Genomic DNA, 22,879 nt, shown 5'->3' with positions numbered 1-22,879 from the left:
TTGCAGGACCCATGTAAGACCAAATAGCTATTTCCTTAAAGTGAATAAATACAGCAATTTTTTATTAAAATTAAAGTTTCAGGAAACAACTGACTTCCTAGTTCATTAATTATTCTTTCTTCTTTTTTTCCTCTCCACAAAGTACTTTTTGTTTAGGTCTTAAGCCAGGCTTATGAGTTGGAAAAATGGTTTATTAAATTGGTAAAAATAATATGACTTATAATGCAGGCGTCATCAGTCTCAGGCTCTTAAAACAAAACTGCCCACTTCCTTGGGACCTTCCCCAAGCTATTTTGTACATAATATTTTTCACTCGTTATCAGAATGAAAATTTCAGCTAAACAGTTTATTTGACTAAGTTACTATTTATAATGGTGTAATATTTTAAAAAAATAAGAACAAAAGATAAGAACACCACATTTTTCCTCCAACCATTCTGGCAGAAGGCAGCTGAACCCAGACTTCATGCCCTTTACATAGTGACTCTTCATCAACTTTTAACTACTCAAACCTTTCTATGCTACATTCCATCCAAAATGTGTGGGAACGGAATGGGCAGTATTTGAAACAACTTTCACCTACAATAGTACCTATTAATCCTTGGGGGTTGAAGGTATTGTTTGGATGGTTCTTTATTCAGCATTCATTTCATTCATTCTCGCATCAAATGCTTGACATGGGCCAGGCACAGTATTAAGTACTTTCTTAGAGCCTTTTCTGTTACTGTAACAGAACACCTGAGACTGGGTGAGTTATAAAGAATGGAAGTTTACTCTGACTCAGATGAAGGGAGGCTGTCCAAGACATGGCACCAATATCTACTAAGCTTCTGTCATGGCAAATGAGCAAGAGTCTGCACATGGAAGAGACAAAGCAGAAGGGGTCCCCTTGCTTTATAACAACCCACTCTCATGGGAACTAGCCAGTCCGGCAAAAGCAAGGACTTGACATGGTGAGAATTAACCCAGTCCCACAAGGAAGACATTAATCTCTCTTAACAATCTATTCACTTCTTGAGGCCCCATCTCCCAATTCTGCCACAATCAAATTTCAGCATGAGTTTTGGAGGGGAAAAATGGTATTCCAACCATAGCAGTTACCAAGGATGCAGAGAAAATTAAGACCTGGACCATATTTAAATGGGCAGTTCCTATCAGTCTTCTGAGAAAGGATGCTTAACCAGCCTGCTTGAGGTAAATTGGGGGCAGGGGGATAGGGGCACTCAGACAAGATTTCCAGGAGGAGAACATGTCTGAGCTGACTTTGTAGGATAACCAGAATGGAGCCAGCCAAAGAAGAGAGTGGAGGCGCAGTGAAGAACAGGTGTTCCAGGCAAAGCAGTAGCATGGGCTGAGGCAGAGAGATGAAATGGCACAGCACGTTTGAGTTTATCCAGAACATTCTATGCTGAGGCATGGGAGGTAGGGAAAAGGCTGAGTGAGGAGGGCTTCGTAGGCTTTTCTGGGAAATGCAGGTTTAACCCTGAGCCCATCACTGAAAGGTTTAAGCAGAGAATTAGCCCAGGCTTATCTGCATTTTAGAAACCTCTCTCTGATGACTCTGTGCATAGAATTGATTTGGACCAAGTTATCAGAAGTCACAGAATTTGTGTTTAATATCACTAATTTTGCTGTCATATTTTGGAGCTGCTGGCAGAGCTCTTTGGGGATGGGTGGCACTTGGCTCCATTTTCTATAAGGTCCTGAAGTAGATGAGTTTATATTCATCAACTGCAATTTCTGTGGTTGGATCTGATGGCTGTACATTTTTCTTATTGAGATAAAATGTCATATGGATACTTGCCAGCTACCTATAAACAACTTTGGCGGCTTCAGATCTGGTAAAATGTACTTTGACAGCCTCTATAAATAACAAAACATTCCATTCCATTTTCTGTTCAACAGCTCTGAGTCAAACACAGCATGGTGGGGGGTAGAGGACTTGCAGTTCTTGTTCCCTTTTGCAGGCTGAAACTGTTTTGTAACTGAATAAGCCTCACCATGGAGGCTTGCTAAATGCACTAAAAACGCAGTATCTTAGAGTGTATTGTAGATAAAACACAATCTCACCTTTCCTATATATTAGAGGTAAACAAGAACATGCTTACATGAGATATGGAAATGTTATATCATTCCATTCCCACAGTTTTGAAAAGACTTGTGCTCACCCATCTTGCTCTCTAATTTCTACAACAGTATCTCTCGGTACTAAATAACTAGCTGAAATCTTCAGCAAATGCAGTTAGTTGACCAGTTATTCCCCCATCAACCGATCTCCCCTACACCAAAGTAACTTTGGTGATCAGCTGGTTAGTGTGATATAGACAAGTGCACTTGAAAGTCACCCAGGGAGGGGAGGACAGTCCAGGAGGGGACCCACTCTGAAGCTGGTTCATGGACCCCCACAGCCGGCCGACCATGCACCATCTCAGGGCAGCAGTAGCTGCTTAGGCCACAGGGCCATATTAACATCACTCAGAGAACGTCTCTGGCTACTCCATTCCAAAGCCAGAGTATTTTGATTCCTGGAACGTTTAAGTCATATATTTAGGAATTTACCAAAAGATGCTTTTCCTTGAACAGTGAACCTGTGGCTCATTTTAGAAAGCATGGAAATCACCAAGATCAGAATGTGATGCTGGAATTCCACTGAGTTCTCTTCCTGCCCCTGAATTTTAAACAGTTGGGCCACATGGAAATGTGCACTCTTAACTGGCGCTGAGAGGGAAGACTGATGGGACGTTCTGCAGAGCCCAGCCCACATGACAGCCCAGCCTGTCTTGCACTGTGCCGACTGTGAGCTTTCATGGGAGGGGACTGAGAACCAGCTGTAACTACAGTACAATGAAGGCATCGGGAGAAGACTACAACATTGATACGCAAGAGTTTTTCAAGGCCTCCTGATGTGAAGAGAAGTAATTGACATTTTTCAGTTGGTCAAGGGAAGCATGCTTCTTACTCTTTTCATGTGTTCCAAACTCAAAGTTGATTGGAAGAGCAGCAGCAACTTATGAAGGCATGCTAACAAGGGTGATGTAAGCTTATCAACACCCTGTGCTTCACTTCATCTGCTCCCTGGGTCTGTGCAGCAGTAGTGAGCTTGTCTTCCAAAATTACTACTTGAATAAAACCATCACTGTCACTGAACATCAGCCTGAGTTTTCTCTATATGAAAAACTCTCCCATGCTTTGTAGTTAAAATTTATTTAATATCTTTTTGCTGACCAAGTGTATTAGGGTTCTCTAGAAGAACAGAAGCAACAGGAGAGGGACTTATCAGATTGGCTAATGCAACCAGAAGCTGGACAGGCCCATGATGGCCATCTGCATGGTGGAGAGCTGGAGGAACTAGTAGCTGCTTGGTCCTGGTGGTTGATGCCTTAGAACAAGAGGGAGCCACCTCAAGCTAGGACCTTTGGCCTGGGAACTACCTGGAGAGTCCCTTTAGAAGAGTGAAGGAACTGGAGTCTGATGCCCTCCGTTGATCACAGCAGCAATCAAGGCCCCATTCAAGAAGAACGGAGCTTGCGAGCTTGTGTCTGCAGCTGCTTCCTTGTTCTTCCAACTTTTATTCCATCCAAGCCTCCTACCTACTGGACTGTGCTTCCCACACTTAGGGAGGGTATCTGCTTCAGTTTGCTGTCCCACATGCCAGTCATCCCTAGACCTCATGGAGACACCCAGAAGCCTCTTAATCTTAGGCATCTATTAATCCAATCAAGCTGACAGTTCAGATTAACCATTACACCAAGTATCCATCCAGTCAGTCATCTCCACCCAGTCTCTTTTTATGAATTTTATCAGGAAAATGAGATCATCCAATTTCTAAACTGTAGGGATCTATATTGATAATAATGAAAGGGCATAAATGCCCCCTTTCATTTAGCAGAAGTGGGTTCCAACTTGAGCTGGTCAGCAAAGGGAGTTCCATGGAAGATCTGGGTTAGTTTATGTTCTTTTTGTCTTCCTCACAAAATTCTAGACTTCTCACTCTTGGAGAAAGCAATGGAAAGACTGAAAATGTAAAGTGGGGAAAGCCATTCTTGATCCTATGAAAGCCTGGCTCGAGCACAGTAACGCTCGGCTTTTCTCCCTTGGACTTTGTACAAAGCTTTCAATTGGTCTGCTTGCAGAGTGGAGTGGCACAGATGTATGATTGGCATCAGGAGCAAATTAATGTATGTATTGGGAGTTAAAGGCGGAGCATTCTTGTATAGGGTCTTCTGCATATGAATTCTTGGAATGATTCATTGCATTCAGCAGCATATGCATATTTTGGCTTATATGAAAACACCAAGCTTGTAGCATGTACTAAGCAGTAAGAAGTTTGAAATTATTGTTAGGAAAAATATTCTCAGATGGATTTCCAATTCCAGTACTTAAGGATATAAGATAATAAATTTCAGTATCTATCCAGCATGTTCCTGGGAAGAGCAAAGGCAAAAATTGTGGATTGTTTTTGGTTCTGGAGAGACACTGCTAACTTGAGAGTGCTTTCTGGGTGCTCCTCTGCCTTGCTTGGTTTACACAGCTGTCCAATCCAGCTCCTAACACCACACAAGAAGCCATGTATGGTCACTGCTGCTGCTGCAGCATGACAAGTTTGTGGTACCTCTACACACATGCACAGGCACATGTACACGCACATAGGTGCACACTCACATGGTCAGCTTGCCTTTTTTTGGTACTAGAGATTGGACCTAGGGGCATTGACCACTCAGCCACATCCCCAGCCCTTCTTATTTTTTATTGAAACAGGGTCTTGCTGAGTTGCTTAGGGCCTTGCTAAGTTGCTGAGGCTGACTTTGAACTTGCAATCCTCCTGCCTCAGCCTCTGGAGACACTAGGATTACAGGCATGTGCCACCATGCCCGGCTTCAGTGTACTTTCTATAATATGATCATGTAATGCTTGTTAAAATACTCAGCACAGAGTAACTAGCAACCAGTCAACAGAATTGTATAACTTCTTAAACAACTGTTCTCCATTAAATATGTCAATTTCTCACCCAAATTCTTATATGTTACAATTTCAAAACCAAAAGTGTTTGAATTTAAGTTGATTTGCTTTAAAAAATTTATTCCTTATTTCACCAAAAAGTGAACTTTTTGTATTAATAATTGCTGGTGGGGATCCACAAGGTCTGGTACACTGGCCGCCGAGTGTCCTGCTGGCTGCTTCAGGCCAAACAGTATTAAAGGCCATGCTGGGAGGAAGTGTGGTTTGAATCTGGTCAGCATGTGGTTTCTTCAACGCCCTGTTCTAAAAGAATAAGAGGCTGTTGGTAGCTTTTCTGTGTCCTCTGATCGTCCTCCAATAAATGCTATATTTTTCTCAATTAAAAAAAAGAAAAAAGAAAAAAGCAGCCAGGCTGCAGGAGGTTTTTTCGGTCTTCACATCACTTTACCTGCTTTCCCTGGAATCAGCTCCATTCTGCTGCCAGCTCGTCCTGTTCTCTGGGCTCCAGCCACAGGCCCTGCTTGCCCCTCCCAGGAGCCATCCCTGAACTTCACTCTTTACCCGCACTAGTGCACATCTGCCACGCTGGGAAGAATAAGGAGCTATTTCCTCTCGAATATTGTTTTTTTTTTTTATTATGACAATACCAACAAAAGGACTTTTATTTTTTAGAAATAGTTACATAATTTTTCTTTTCAATTTCTTTTTTTTTTATTGTAAACAAATGAGATACATGTTGTTTCTCTGTTTGTACATGGAGTAAAGGCATACCATTTGTGTAATCATAAATTTACATAGGGTGATATTGTTTGATTCATTCTGTTATTTTTTCCCTTCCCTCCCACCCCTCCCACCCCTCTTTTCCCTCTATACAGTCCTTCCTTCCTCCATTCTTGCCCCCCTCCCTAACCCTAACTCTAACCCTAACACTAACCCCTCCCACCCCCCATTATGTGTCATCATCCACTTATTAGCGATATCATTCGTCCTTTGGTTTTTTGAGATTGGCTTATCTCACTTAGCATGATATTCTCCAATTTCATCCATTTGCCTGCAAATGCCATAATTTTATCATTCTTTATGGCTGAGTAATATTCCATTGTATATATATATACCACAGTTTCTTTATCCATTCATCAATTGAAGGACATCTAGGTTGGTTCCACAATCTGGCTATTGTGAACTGAGCAGCTATGAACATTGATGTGGCTGTATCTCTGTAATATGCTGATTTTAAGTCCTTTGGGTATAGGCCAAGGAGTGGGATAGCTGGGTCAAATGGTGGTTCCATTCCAAGTTTTCTAAGGAGTCTCCACTCTGCTTTCCAGAGTGGCTGCACTAGTTTGTAGCCCCACCAGCAATGTATGAGTGTACCTTTCTCCCCACATCCTCGCCAACACCTGTTGTTGCTTGTATTCTTGATAATCGCCATTCTAATTGGGGTGAGATGGAATCTTAGGGTGGTTTTGATTTGCATTTCTCTTATTACTAGAGATGTTGAAAATTTTTCCATATGTTTGTTGATTGCTTGTAGATCTTCTGTGAAGTGTCTATTCATTTCCTTAGCCCATTTGTTGATTGGATTATTTGCATTCTTGGTGTAGAGTTTTTTGAGTTCTTTATAGATTCTGGAGATTAGTGCTCTATCTGAAGTATGATTGGCAAAGATTTTCTCCCACTCTATAGGCTCTTTCTTTGCGTTGCTGGTAGTTTCCTTTGCTGAGAGAAAGCTTTTTAGTTTGAATCTATCCCAATTATTGATTCTTGCTTTCATTTCTTGTGCTATGGGAGTCCTGTTGAGGAAGTCTGGTTCTAAGCCGACATGTTGAAGCTCTGGACCTACTTTTTCTTCTATAAGATGCAAGGTCTCTGGTCTGATTCCGAGGTCCTTAATCCATTTTGAGTTTAGTTTCGTGCATGGGGAGAGATATGGGTTTAGTTTCATTCTGTTGCATATGGATTTCCAATTCTCCCAGCACCATTTGTTGAAGAGGCTATCTTTTCTCCATTGCATATTTTTGGCACCTTTGTCTAGTGTGAGAAAATTGTTTTTATTTGGGTTTGTGTCCGTGTCCTCTATTCTGTACCATTGATCCACCTTTCTATTTTGGTGCCAATACCATGCCGTTTTTGTTACTATTGCTTTGTAGTAGAGTTGAAGATCTGGTATTGCGATACCCCCTGCTTCACTCTTTCTGCCAAGGATTGCTTTAGCTATTCTGGGTTTTTTATTCTTCCAGATGAATTTCATAATTGCTTGCTCTATTTCTGTAAGGTACATCATTGGGATTTTAATTGGAATTGCATTGAATCTGTATAGCACTTTTGGTAGTATGGTCATTTTGACAATATTAATTCTGCCTATCCAGGAACGTGGGAGATCTTTCCATCTTCTAAGGTTTTCTTTAATTTCTTTCTTTAGTGTTGTGTAGTTCTCATTGTAGAGGTCTTTCGCCTCTTTTGTGAGATTGATTCCCAAGTATTTTATTTTTTTCGATGGTATTGTGAATGGGGTAGTTTTCGTAATTTCTCTTTCTGAAGATTCATCACTTATGTATAAAAATGCCTTAGATTTATGTGCATTGATCTTATATCCCGCTACTTTACTGAATTCACTTATGAGATCTAAAAGTTTTCTGGTGGAATTTCCTGGTTCCTCTAAGTATATAATCATATCATCAGCAAATAGGGATAGTTTGAGTTCTTCTTTTCCTATTCGTATTCCTTTAATTTCTTTGGTCTGTCTAATTGCTCTGGCTAGAGTTTCAAGGATGATATTGAAAAGAAGTGGTGAAAGAGGGCATCCCTGCCTTGTTCCAGTTTTTAGGGGGAATGCTTTCAGTTTTTCACCATTTAGAATGATATTAGCCATGGGCTTAGCATAGATGGCCTTTACAATGTTAAGGAATGTTCCCACTATCCCTGTTTTTTCTAGTGTTTTGAGCATGAAGGGATGCTGTATTTTATCAGATGCTTTTTCTGCATCTATTGAAATAATCATGTGATTCTTGACTTTAAGTCTATTGATATGGTGAATTACATTTATTGATTTCCTGATGTTGAACCAACCTTGCATCCCTGGGATGAAACCCACTTGATCATGGTGCACTATCTTTTTAATATGTTTTTGTATGCGATTTGCTAAAATTTTGTTGAGAATTTTTGCGTCGATGTTCATTAAGGATATTGGTCTGAAATTTTCTTTCCTCGATGTGTCTCTGTCTGGTTTAGGTATCAGGGTGATATTGGCTTCATAGAATGAGTTTGGGAGGGTTCCCTCTTCTTCTATTTTATGGAATACTTTGAGAAGTATTGGAATGAGCTCTTCTTTAAGGGTTTTGTAGAACTTGGCTGAGAACCCATCTGGTCCTGGACTTTTCTTTGTTGGTAGGCTTTTGATGACTTCTTCTATTTCATTACTTGAAATTGGTCTATTTAAATTGTGTATGTCCTCCTCGTTCAGTTTGGGCAATTCATATGTCTCTAGAAACCTGTCGATGTCTTCGAAATTTTCTATTTTGTTGGAGTATAGATTTTCAAAATAGCTTCTAATTATGTTTTGTATTTCACTCGTGTCTGTTGTGATATTTCCTTGTTCATTCTGAATTTTAGTGATTTGGGTTTTCTCTCGTCTTCTCTTTGTTAGTGTGCCTAAAGGTTTATCAATTTTGTTTATTTTTTCGAAGAACCACCTATTTATTTTGTCAATTTTTTGTATTGTTTCTTTTGTTTCAATTTCGTTGATTTCAGCTCTGAGTTTAACTATTTCCTGTCTTCTGCTACTGTTGGTGTTGGTCTGTTCTTCTTTTTCTAGGGCTTTGAGCTGTAGTGTTAGGTCATTTATTTGTTGAGTTTTACTTCTTTTATTAAATGCGCTCCATGAAATCATTTTTCCTCTAAGTACTGCTTTCATAGTGTCCCAGAGATTTTGATATGATGTTTCTTTGTTATCATTTACCTCTAAGAATTTTTTAATTTCCTTCCTAATATCTTCTGTTATCCATTCATCATATAATAGCATATTGTTTAATCTCCAGGTGCTGGAGTAGTTTCTGTTTTTTACTCTTTCATTTATTTCTAACTTCAATCCATTATGATCTGACAGAATACAAGGTAGTGTCTCTGTCTTCTTGTATTTGCTAACATTAGCTTTGTGGCATAATATATGGTCTATTTTAGAGAAGGATCCATGTGCTGCTGAGAAGAAAGTGTATTTGCTTTTGGTTGGATGGTATATTCTATAAATGTCTGTTAAGTCTAAATTGTTGATTGTGTTATTGAGATCTATGGTTTCTTTGTTCAATTTTTGTTTGGAAGATCTGTCCAGTGTTGAGAGAGGCGTGTTAAAATCACCTAGTATTATTGTGTTACAGTCTATTTGGTTTCTAAAATTGAGAAGGATTTGTTTGACATACATGGATGAGCCACTGTTTGGGGCATAGATGTTTATGATTGTTATATCCTGCTGATTTATGCTTCCCTTAAGCAGTATGAAATGTCCTTCTTTATCCCTTCTGACTAACTTTGGCTTGAAGTCCACATTATCTGAAATGAGGATGGATACTCCAGCTTTTTTGCTGAGTCCATGTGCATGGTATGTTTTTCCCCATCCTTTCACCTTTAGTCTATGGGTATCTCTTTCTATGAGGTGAGTCTTTTGCAGGCAACATATTGTTGGATCTTTCTTTTTAATCCAATCTGCCAGTCTATGTCTTTTGATTGATGAATTCAGGCCATTAACATTCAGGGTTATTATTAAGATGTGATTTGTATTCCCAGTCATTTGGTTCTTTTTTTAAATTTTATTTATTTATTTATTTTTTGGACACAACTTGGTTCCTCCTTTATTTGACAGTTCCTTTAGGATAATTCCTCCCTTTGCTGATTTGCTTCTTTGTTTTTCATCTCTTCCTCATGGAATATTTTGCTGAGAATGTTCTGTAATGCTGGCTTTCTTTTTGTAAATTCTTTTAGCTTTTGTTTATCATGGAATGATTTTATTTCATCGTCAAATTTGAAGGTAAGTTTTGCTGGGTATAAGATTCTTGGTTGGCATCCATTTTCTTTCAGAGCTTGAAAAATGTTGTTCCAGGCCCTTCTAGCTTTTAGGGTCTGGATTGAAAAATCTGCTGATATCCGTATTGGTTTCCCCCTGAATGTAATTTGGTTCTTTTCTCTCACAGCCTTTAAAATTCTGTCTTTATTTTGTATGTTAGGTATTTTCATTATAATGTGCCTTGGTGTGGGTCTGTTGTAATTTTGTGTATTTGGAGTCCTATAAGCCTCTTGAACTTGATTTTCCATTTCATTCTTCAGATTTGGGAAATTTTCTGATATTATTTCATTGAATAGATTGTTCATTCCTTTGGTTTGTTTCTCTAAGCCTTCCTAAATCCCAATAATTCTCAAATTTGGCCTTTTCATGATATCCCATAGTTCTTGGAGATTCTGTTCATGATTTCTCACCATCTTCTCTGTTTGTTCAACTTTGTTTTCAAGGTTAAATATTTTGTCTTCAATATCTGAGGTTCTGTCTTCCAGGTGTTCTATCCTATTGGTTATGCTTTCTATGGAGTTCTTAATTTGGTTTATTGTTTCCTTCATTTCAAGGATTTCTGTTTGGTTTTTTTTCAATATCTCTAACTCTTTATTGAAATGATCTTTTGCTTCCTGTATTTGCTCTTTTAACTGTCAATTGGTGCTATCATTCAATGCCTGCATTTGCTCTTTCATCTCATCATTCAATGCCTGCATTTGCTCTTTCATCTCATCATTCAATGCCTGCATTTGCTCTTTCATCTCATCGTTTGCTTCCCTGATCATTTTAATTATGTACATTCTGAACTCCCTTTCTGTCATTTCTTCTGCCGTACTGTCGTTGGATTTTATTGATGTAACATCTAGATTTGTTTGGGACATTTTCTTCCCTTGTTTTCTCATATTGTTCATGAATCAGTGGGTCATTAAGATTTTGCAGATTTCCTCTATTGACTTATAATGTCCCTGAAGATTGCTAGTATATCCCCTCTTATCCTTCAGTAGCCTGCAGTCTTGGAGGAAGTTGATAATGCGGTGCTCCACAAGGAAGCTGCCTCTCTAGGGTTGGTGACCTTCAGGTGGGGTATATTCCCTGATAGTGGGCAGAGATGCCTCCACTTGTTGACCAATGGTCATCCAAAGGGGAACTAGGCTGCGGGCTGAGGCAAGGCCTGTTTGAGCCTGTGTCTCTGGTTTTACCGTCCTTGTGGGAAAACCTCACCCAGCAGGGAAGACTCACCCAGTGGGGAGGTCTCGCTGGTCAGTTCCCCTCCTAGAGGTTCCCCTCAATCTACAACTACCGCCTGGGCTGGGCTGTCTTCCTCTGCAACGTTCCCAGGGGCCCGGCCCTACCTCCTGGGCCTGGGAGCCTCACTCTTCACAGATGAGTCTCCTTAGGCTGCCTCTCCTCAGAGAATCTGCCCGCAGTCCTGGAAACTTCGCTCCGCCCCTAGGCGTGTCTCTGTGCGGCTCTTCCAGCAAGAAGCCGCCTGGGTCCTGGGACCCTGCTCTGCACCTAATCACCTGGCTATGCGGCCCCTCCTCTGAGCCGCCACCTGGAGCCCTGTACAATAGCTCCGAGACCCAGAGACCCGCCACATACCTCCTCCTCCGGACAGCGGCCCGGTTTCCAACGCAGTCACTAGGAGTCCAAGCAACTCACTTCGCGTCTCCTCCTCCTGCCAACTGCCCGTAGCCCTAGGCAGTCACTCTGAGTCCAAGTGACCCGCCCTGTTCCTCCTCCTCCTCGGGGTAGCCCCCTGGGTGTTCAGGAGCTGTCGCTCGGAGACCAAGTGACCCACCGTGCTCCTCCTTCAGGCAGGCCACCGGTGTTCAGGAGCGCTCGCTTTGAGTCCAAACAACTCACCACTTGCCTCCTCCTCTGGCAACCTCCTGTGGCTCTGATGCAGTCACTCCTAGACCAAGTGACCCGCCAAACTTCTCCTCTTCCTCCGGGCAACCCCCCAGTGTTCAGGAGCGCTCGCTCTGAGTCTAAACAGCTCGCTGCACATCTCCTCCTCAGACAGCCACCCGGAGCCCCAGTGGTTGCTCCGAGTCCAAGCGCTGTGCTGAGCCGCCTCCTCTATGATGATCCCAGTTGTCCGTGTTTACCGCTCCAGCAGGGGGAGGGACGTCTCGCCGGGCAACTCTACTTCACAAAGTTCCCTGCGTTATGGGACTACCACTCCATCCAGGACGCCTCCCCAACGGGAGAGACTCACCCGGCAGCTTTGAGTTGGTCCCAAGTCTCTCACTATCTCCTCTTTTGAATCCTGCGTCCTGGAGCAACATGAAATGCAGCCACCCTCTAGTCCGCCATCTTGAAAAAACCCTTGAATATTGTTTTTATTAGTACTTTTGTGTTAATATTTAAATTAAGGGAATTTTATACTGTATGATCCCAGTGATATGAAGTACCTAGAGTCATCAAATTCATAGAGACAAAAATCAAAGAGTGGCTGCCAGGGGCTGGGGGTGGGTTGAGGAACAGGGAGTTAAGTATTTAGTGGGGACAGTTTTGCAAGATGAAGAGAGATTTGTGGATGGGTGGTCGTGATGGTTGCAGGACAGTGTGAATGGACTTAATGCCACTGAACTACACACTTACAATTATTTCAGTGGTAGTAAATTGTATTAGAGTTTTTAGAGGGTGTTTTCTGTTCTGTTTTTGGTGCTGGGGCTGGAACCCTTGACCTCACACATGCTAAGCACCTTCCGAGCTACATCTCCCTGCTAAAAGGGGACTTTTCAAACAGGAACTGGCCACATATTATCTCTACAGATGACAGATATGTTCTCTGGTCCCTTCTACCTTTTTCTGAGGCTGATTCCTTTCCAGCCCCCAGAGAAGTGCTTTCCCTTCTGTTAGCAAGAATGGAGATGTGACCTCACGGCACTCAGGTTCCCTCGTGTTTTCACTAGGGTCCTCCTTTTCCTCACCTACTGGGCAGAGTGAGAGTGAGACTGGGGCAGCTTCACCCACAAGAAGGACCAAGTAAGGGTGAAGAAAGAACTGAACCAGGGGCATGGAGGTAGCTGAAGGCCGGCCTCCCTGACACGGCCATTCCCTCACCTCTAACGTGGGTCTAAACTTAGTCTAAGATGCAAGTGGTGTTTATTCTCTAAGTGCAAATGATAATTACATGCCTAATATTTGATCCTATCGCCATGTAAATTTGTTTTGGTCTTTGTGCGACGATGTCATTGATAATCATGGTTTGAGGTCCCAATTCCAGTGACATTAATTATGTCTTTGAAAAAATCATAATCAACTTTTGGAAGTTCAAAAGAACTTAAAGTATTTGAGATAAAAGAGCATTTTTTTGAAATTTGAAATGTAATTTGCCCTCAGTTCTTTATATCTTTTCAAATTGTTGCCTGTTTGGAGGTTGGAAGTTCGATTTATCAGACAACTAACAATGTGTCTCATATCCATCTGTTTGGTTGGATATATTTTAAGTATAGCAATTTATATCTTAAGCTGAAGTGAAAATAACCTGCCAGTTCCCAGTTTCCTTCTTTCTCCCTGTATGCATGCCAAACTTCAGAGGAGATTGGTAACATTTAGGAAAAATTCTTGGAATTTGTCATTGCTGAAGCTGCTATAAGAAATTACCAGAGACTGGGCAGCTTAAACAACAAACGTTTCTCACAGGTCTGGAAGTCCAAAACCATGGTACCATCAGGTTCTGTGAGGTCCCTTGTCCAGTTTTCCTCACATGGCAGTGTAGGATGGTGGTGGTGGAAAGCTCTGGCCCCTTCTTCCCTTTAAAAGGACTCTAATCCTATTCAGGGCAGCCCTCCTGACCTCATCTAAACCAAATTACCTCACAAAAGCCCCATCTCAGTCATGGAAACCGGTGTGTTACCATATGTATTTGGGGGACACAAACAGTCTAAGTCTAGCAGGAGATGTTACACAGGACTTTCTTGAAAATTGCTATTGAAAGGAGATGACTTCTAAAAAGCTCAACAACAACAAAACACAGAAGGATCAGTTTCAGGGAAGGCCAATAGAGAAGAGAACTATTGCAAACAATGTGATGTCATTAGCTGTCCCTGAACATTGGAGGGGTGATGCAGCATAGCAGTTAAGAGCTCACAATCTGGAGACCTGGCTTTAAGTTCCACTTCACCATTTATTAACTGTGTGACCTTGGCCTTCCCCAGAGTTCAGTGGATGTATCCATAGGTGGGGATGACAGCGTTACTTACCACGGGTGGTTAAAATGTAAACAGCTGTAAACATAATGGCCGGTATATCCCAGGGCTAGTATAAGGAAAACAAAAAACAAAACAAAAAAAAAACTTCAAAACTGCCAAATTAAGATAGTAAACAGAATGGAATAAAATAATCATTCTCTGAAGGATAAATGATGTGGGAAAGAGAGAATGCTATTTGCTTCTATTTTTTTCTGTGTAATAAACCACCCCAAAAGTAGGGCTTAAAAAAACAATAATCATTGATTTTGCTATGGATCTTCAACTTGGACTTTGTTTAGCAGGGAGGGCTCTCTCTGCTCCACGCAGAGTCAGCTGCTCTACTGGAGGCTGGAAGATACACTGCCAAAATGTCACGCACCTGCTGGCTATTATCTGGGAGCTCAGCTGACCTGAGGGCCAGGAGCCTCGGTTCTCACCTTGTAGGTCTGTCACAGGCCGCTTGAGCTTCCCTCCTTGGGGATCAGAGTGGGTATCCCAAGAGAAGAGGAAGGCACCAGTTTCTTAGACTTTGTCCTTAAGAAACAGGTACAGCTGGGTTCAGTGACTCACACCTGTAATCCCAATAACTTATGGAGGCTAAGCTGGAAGGATCAGGAGTTTGAGGCCCATCTCAGCAACGTAGCAAGACTCTGTCTTAAAATTAAAAGAACTGAATGTAACTCAGTGGTAGAGCACCCCAGGGTTCAATCTCCAGTACCATGAACAGAAGGAAGGAAGGAAGGAAAGAAGGAAGGAGGAAAGGAGGAGGGAGGGAGAGAACGAAGGAGGGACACACCATCATTTCCACAGTGCTCTATTTGTTTGGTAGTGATGGAGCCCAGGATCAAAGGAAGGAGGCATAGACTCTACCTGGTAGTGAGAGAATGTCAGAGTTTGTAAATGTGTTGAAAACTGTCATAGTGTGTAACCCAGCAACTTGCCCAGACTCGGGGTTGTTTCAGTAGTTTTGGGTACATTTGGAAGGGAAAGATGATACACAGATATATCACTTTTGTCCACCTCTTTCACTCTGTGAATGATTTCCATATCAATGAGCAGTTGAAAAAGGAAAAGTTCCTACTAAGTTGACTTCACCCCAAAATGATTCCACTGGGCGTCCTAGCTACAGGCCTCACTTGGCTTGGATCCCACCAGATGCTATTGCCTGTGTTATGCTCACCTTACCCCTACATCCCTGCGGCAAGGATTCCCTTTATCTTGATCATCTTTCCCTCAGATTCTACACAAACATAGTAACTAATGGTTAATGTATTGTGGCTCCCAAGTCAAGTCATCTTGGAAGTAGCTAGCATTCATTGTGCTTTTTGTCCCTTACCTTTCATTCTCCAGAAAAGGAGCCAGAACCTGTTACAATCAGGTAGCCTGTTCACCACACTCTCCAGAGAGTAAGGGCTTTGAATTAGAAAGTATATTTGATTTTATGTTATCTCCAATAAGTTCACAGAGCACTCAATCTCTCAGAAAATCAGAAGGGACAAGGAATAAATTGAAATTTATTTCATTGCATTTACTTTCTATAAGGCAAATTTATGATCATAATATAAAAGTTTAGGGGCTAGGGTTGAGGCTCAGTGATAGAGTGCTTGCCTAGCATGTGTGAGGCCCTGGGTTTGATTCTCAGCACCACATACAAATAAATAAATAAAGGTTCATCAACAACTAATAAAAACAAAGTAACATAAAAGTTTAGTATTTAAATGGTTTGAACTGAATTTTATTCAAAAATAAAGAATGATTCTTTAAAAGTAGTTAATGTGTCTCATACGTAGCCCTAACATAATTGATAAAATATTTAAGTAATAAAGTGACAGGGATAAAAGTTGTGGTTACCTCCAAAAGTACTAACTTGTAAGTACAAGTTTACTTTTTAATTCCTATAAGTTAAAGAACTCTAACTTAAGCTCCTCTTTGCTTCTGAGGAAAAATGGGCGCAGCTATGGATTTTAGTGTTTCCTTACTGTAGATCTTTTTTTAAATATTTTTTGTAGTTGTAGATGGACAAGATACCTTTATTTTATTTATTTATCTTTATGCGGTGCTGGAGCTCAAACCCAGGACCTCACACATGCTATGCAAGCACTCTCCCCCTGAGCCACAACCCCAGCCCCTGTAGATAGTTTTTAATGGAATGTAGCAAGGAGAATTCACTTTAGAATTTTTATTTCCATACAGTTCTTAGTGAGATTCTCTTTCTTCAAATATGAGAACCTTCTAAATAAACTTTGTGTTACCTAAACTTCCTGTTGATCCAAATCCATCTGAACTGTCCGTCCATCTGGACTGTGTGGTCCTCACCAAACCGACATCCGTGGTAGGAACAGAAGCAGCGAGAGCAACGCCCAGCCGTTCCGCTGAAATCTGGAATTAGGATGCTTTCTGCCATTAACTCTCCCTCTGAATCATGGCACTTGGAATTCTGTGCCCTCAAGGAGTTGTTTATTGTTCCAGACTGGTTAATGCATCAGAAACTTGGCTTCATGTAATCATTAAACAAAGAACCTTGACACCTTTTCTATAGGAATTATCAGAGCCGTGAAGTTAATTGAAAACCGTATTTATGACCAGTGGGAAAATCTCCACGAGGGTTTTTTGATTTATTTTAGTCCAGGAAAATGCAACCATGCAACTTTTAGCAGAAAGTCCTGAGCATAAGACTGCACTTTGCTGGGACAGCTCTGACAGAACCTTGGGGATGCTGACCCGCAGGTGACGCAGCCCAAGAGTCTGTGCGAGGCCCCCTCCTAGTCTTCAGGGAGCACACTTGCGCAGGTCAGGGCTTTGCGTTGTCCGTTACCCATGCATACTACACCTTCAGGGCTTATGTAACTTGTGAGTTTAATCTACCCAGCTTGGGTGAAGTAGCTGACGCCAGTGAGGCCTGAGTGTATTAGGTTGAATTGCCTTGAACATGAATGACCTTTGTATACTCTGCTTTTCAGATTTAGGGTGCATCTCAGAGAGTTAAAATTGACTGGCTCCCTCTATCAGAACCGGATTTAGGACTATGAACTTGGTAGAAAAATCTATGAAGTGTTCATCTCACTGCCAACTCAAAAGAAAACTCCATCGGTAACCCTCACCTAGAATTTGTATCAGAAATGTCGGACCTTGGGCACGATCGTATGAAGTCTGGAGTAGGCCTCTTGCTTATTGGGGATCTCAGGTGCTCACAGGACAGCCACCCTTGGCTTACAGAGATATCGCAGCTAAGGAACACATTATATGACAAGTGAAAAATGAATAGAGGCAGGAGATTGCCTGGCAGGCATTAGGAACTCTGCATTCCGAGTGCAGGTCTCTCAAAAGTGTGTGAGAGACATTTGGTCAAGATGAAGCTGAGAGTTTGTGCAGCCCCTCTTCTATTTCAGACACCTATTACTGACAAATAAAATATCAAAAAAGAGACCTTCAGAGAGACACTCCCAGGCTCAGTGACAAGGCAAACAACTCTGTGGAGCAGGACAGAATAGAAATGCCAAGAGGGGAGCAGGGTACAGTCACAGCCCACAGGCTGCAGGTTCTGAAGTAGGCAGCAGCCGTAGAGCTCACGCACGTGGGGTCAAGGAGGCCACGTGGCTCATGGATTCAGGGGATAGCACCTGGCCTGCTGCTTGAAGCCAGGGGGAGAATGGGGCACTCCTCCTTAAGGCCCCATGGAAGAGAGGGGAAGTCCACTGCTCACCCATTGCCCAGGCATGGGCTTCATACCCAGCCATGGACAGAGGAAAGTGGAAGACAGTAAGAGCCAGCTTGTGACATGGAACGGAGCCACGCTGCCCACTGGCACAGTGACTGACTGCACAGTGGCACTAAAATAGCTGCCTGGTAGGAACCCCAATTTACAGTCACAAAACTCAGCGTGGATTAAATATTTTCACTCAAAATGAGCTTGCAAATTCCAATTTTGAAACACCAGACTAAACGTCATGATAACAAAGGTAGCCAAAACCCAACCATCAGAATATAGTTGAGCAGATGAATGGATAAAGAAACTGTGGTACATATATACAAAGGAATATTACTCAGCCTTAAATAAGAATGAAATTATGGCATTTTTAGGTGAATGATTGGAACTAGAGAATATCATACTAAGTGAAATAAGCCAATCCCAAAACACCAAAGGCTGAATGTTTTTTCTGATAAGTGGATGCTGATCCACTGGGGGCAGGGGGTAGGGAAGAATGAAGGAACTTTGGATTATGCAGAGGGGAGTGAGTAAAGGGGTGGGGAGGTGGGGATGGGAAGGACGGTAGAATGAGACAGACATTATTACCCTATATACATGTATGATTATTACACTACCCAGTGTGACTCAGCACCATGTGCAGCCAGGGGAATGAGAAGTTGTGCTTCATTTGTGTACAATGTGTCAAAATGCATTCATGTATAACCAATTAGAACAAAAAAAAAGCTATAAAAAAGAATATAGTTGAGAACACAATATAATTGAAACTTTAAAATAGGTACATTTAGGATCCTCAATGAGATAAATGAAACAGCTTCCATCTAAAAATGTCAAGAAATTATAAAACAAAAATAGTTGGAAAGTTTAAGATCAAGTATATATGAAGAATCCATTAGAAATTGTAGAAATTAAAAATACAGATGTTGAAATTTAAAATCTCAAACAAACTCTACACTTGAAACAGTTAAAGAAAAATTAATAAACTGAAAGATAATACTTAGTATTTTACCCAGAATTTAGTATAAAGAGATTAAATGTAAAAGGAAAGGAAATTAAAAGGTATGGAATCTAGACCAAGAAACTCTGACATATATATGTAATAAGAGTTCTGGGCCCGGGGCTGGAGCTCAGTGGTAGAGCACGTGCTTAGCATGCACAAAGTCCTGGGTTAAACTCCCACCTCCACAAAAACAAATAAATAAGGGGTTCTGTCAGAACAGAGTGGGGGGAATTGCAGACAAATAATGTGTGCTGTTAATAGTTGAGAATCTTCTGGAATTGAAACTAAAGATAAGTATGAAGCTTTAGAACAGTGCACTCAAGTATCAAGTAGGATAAAGATAAATTCCCACCTTCATACATAGGAGTCAAACTGCAGCGCATCAAAGATGAACCCTCAAAAGCAACCAGAGAGAAAAGAGGGAATATAGAATCTACAAAAGGATGACAATACCAATTCTTCATCAGCAAGAGACAATTAGGGAAAGATGTAGAGTAAATATTTTCAAAATGTCAGGGGAAATTATACAGTAAACCTTAATTTTTCCCAGTTAAATTATTATCCAAGGAAAGAAATAAAAACTAATTTTATAGACATAAGCATTTTTCACACCCAGCTCTCACTGAAAGCAATTTTAAAAGACATGGCAGGAGGAAGAAAAGAATATCCAGAAAGGACCCAGGGGAATCCAGAAACAAAGGCAAATGCCAAAGCTGACCCTACATGTCGGTGAAATTAATTAACGATGAACTGTTTCTTAAATCAGTGTTTTTTGTTGTTTGTTTAAAATAAGTTAAAACTAAAACTCGACATAGAATGACGATGGAGGGGGAAAGAAGAGCCCTCAGCTGGTACCAGGGCCACCGTGCTGCCTGGACGTAGGAAGACACGCCAGATGCACTGAGAATGTACTGGAAACCTTGTAGTTAGTGACATGTATTTTTTTCCTAAATGAAGGGCAGTAATTAAAATAATAGAAACGCAGTCTATAGCTGCCAAATCATAGGAGGGAAAAAAGAAGAAATGTAAAAGCAATCAGCCCAGCAGGAGCCCAAAGGACAAAAATGAAGCAAAGGTGGTGTTTAGGAAACACAAAATAAGATGGTTGAAATACATTCAAATATATGTATTTGAGTACATTAGAGTATTTTCAACACAGTCAAAATAAGAAAATGCTTCCCTCTGTCCTCTCCCACTCAATATTATACTGGAAGCCATCATCAGGGCAAGGACAGGGCCGGGTGGGCGGGGGTGAGTTATATGAATTGGAGAAGTCAGCAGGTAAGATCCTGTGTTTGTTTCCATATCACCTCATTTCCCCATAGAAAAATCTCAGACAACCTACAAATATGCTTTTATAACTCATAATAGACTAACGTGGTTTTAGATCAATATCAAAAATAGTGTTACAACACACTAGTAAATACTGAACTATAAAAGGGAAAAAAAAACATTCACAATAGCAAGAGAAGCTATAAGATCCCTGTGCTATGATCTAAATATTTATGTCACCCCCACCCCCAACAAAATGCATGTTGCACTATAATCCCTGAAGTGACGGTGGGAGGAGGCAGGCCTTGGGGCCACAAGAGCAGAGCTCTCATGAATGGAATTAGTGTTCTTATAAAAGAGACCTGGGGAAGCTCCCTGGCCCCTTCTGCCACAGGAGGACAGTGAGAAGATGGCCATCTGATATGAACCTGGGAGCAGCCCTCACCAGACATTGTAAATCTGCCAGCACCTTGATCTTGGACTTCGCAGCCTCCAGAACTCTAAAAAATGAATTTCTGTTCTTTATAAGACACCCAGTCTGTGGTACTCCATCACTGAAACACTGAAGACAAGAGATCTAACCAAATGAACAAGCCTTATATGGAGAACCTTATAAACTTTGAAGGACTAAGTTAGAGGCAAACCATATTCATAAGTTTGGAACAGATTTCATTCCCTCCAAAATAAAGACTGACAAAGCTGACTACTATAAAATTTAAAACTTCTATTCAACAAAAGGTACTATAAATCAAAAGATAAACTATGGGTTGGAAAAGACATTTGCAATGTATGTAATTGACAAAAATTAGTATTAGAATTTGCAAATGAGTACCAGAAGAAAAGAACCGAATCAAAAAAATGGGTACAAGATCTGCACAGGCAATTTGTATAAGAGGAAACCCAAATGGTTACACAGTGACAGAAACTCAACTGCGAAGGAAAGAGGTTTAAAATAAACAACTGAGGTTGGCAGAAGTTCAAATGTCTGAAAACCCTAAAAGTCGTGAAGCAGCAAAATTCTCCTGTGCTACGGATGACAGCATAAATGTGTGAAGGGCTTTGGAGAACACTGGCCACACCTGCTAGTTGGTCTTCTCCCTTACTACCAATCATCAACTCCATCTTTCAGTCCTACTATAGTAGCTCTGCTACAGATGCTGAAGAAGTCATGCACAAGGATTTCCACTGCCACCTTGCAGTAGTGAAAAAGTGCAGCAGCCTCAATGCCCACCTGGGAGAGCAGATGGATAGTGTGCTACAGTCAGGTGGTGGCATGTGACGCGAGGTGATTTGCTAGTTCAGATCAGTGGCCAGAACTTCAGTGTCATCATAGGTAGACCTCAGAGTGTTGAGCAAAAGTAGCAAGATTCAGGAGCTGGGGCTCTAGTTCAGTGGTAGAGCACTTGCCTAGCTTGCACAGGCCCTTTGATCCCCAGCACCACACACACACACACACACACACACACACACACACAGCAACTTTAGAACAAGAATATTGAAAATAAATAATACAATATTATGTACTTTCTGAGTATATACAAATGCAATGATATTATCAAATACTTGACAATGAATATAGGGTATGGCTCATCCCTGGGAAGAAAAGAAGGGATAGGGGTGAACAGGGAGCTTCAACTTTCTGTAACATTTTATTTCTTTGAAAATATAACATTAATGTACCCCAGGTGAAAGGTTTAATATAGCTTGGTAATGAATAAAATGCTCTTCATTTTATTGATGTTAATGATGTTATTGATGTTATTTATTTATTCATTCTATTTTGTGACTTTGGGGATGGAACCCAAGGCCTCACACATACCAGGCAAGCACTCAGCCATTGAGAAACACCCCCAGCCCAATACTTCCCTTTATATTTGAAATATTTCACAGGTTTTTAAAAGGCAATGAATTTCAAAGCCAAATAAAAATGCTTTGGGCACAATTTTTTAAAACCACATTTATAATCCCCAAATTTCAGAAAGGGATTATTATTTCACTTTGCTCCAACAAATATTTGCTGAGCGCTTAGTCTGTGTGGGATTCTGGGACAGTGCTCAGGTTACTCTGGAGACACGAGTGGAGTCAGACTCTGCCTTCACAGGACTTGGTCTCCAAGGAAGACAGGCCCAGGCAGGTGAGGGAGCAAGCTGCGATGGCGAATCCACAGGCAGATAAGGTCGGGCAGGTGCCTCCCAAGAAGGGAGGTGCCAGCTGGCCCTACAATATCGCTTCAACTGTATTGCAGTAGTGTTCTCCCAGGAGCATGACCTGGGAGAAGCGAGGGGATCCTCGTGGGCAGAGAGGCCACCATCTGACAGGCGAAGAGGTAGGGACCAGCCCTGAGACGAGAAGGCCATGGCGGGCTGTGATGGGCCATGAGGGCTCGGGAGGTATAGGGTAGAGAGAGAGGAACAGAGTTGAGGAGAAAGAAGCCCGCTGGTGGCTGGAGGAAAAGGGCAGAGGTGAAAGAAAACCAGGGACTCCACTGCCTGCTGTTAAAAGGGGACCAGATAGCCTGTCCCAAGGGCTGCATGGGAACCAAGTGGTCACGGAAGAGCTTGGCTTCCCCAGGTCTCACTCATCTTGCAAACTCCAGCTGACTTGGGCTGGCCCCATGGAAGGACCACACTATGTGAAGTAGAGGACTACCTAAGAAATGCCACCTCTGCCACAGCTCCTGTGGTGCTGTGAGTGACAACCCCA

General features: G+C 41.6%; 1 protein-coding gene across 5 annotated transcripts in view; it reads left to right on the top strand.

Annotated features, from left to right (window-relative positions):
• Cfap221 (cilia and flagella associated protein 221) overlaps positions 1-22,879 on the top strand; it is a 112,663-nt gene that overhangs the window by 17,177 nt on the left and 72,607 nt on the right. The window lies entirely within an intron of this gene.

The sequence above is a fragment of the Sciurus carolinensis genome, chromosome 3 (genome assembly GCF_902686445.1).
Source record: "Sciurus carolinensis chromosome 3, mSciCar1.2, whole genome shotgun sequence".
NCBI classification, from domain to species: domain Eukaryota; kingdom Metazoa; phylum Chordata; class Mammalia; order Rodentia; family Sciuridae; genus Sciurus; species Sciurus carolinensis.
Note: the sequence above shows the minus strand (reverse complement) of the source record. Positions and strands in the feature narration are given on the sequence as shown.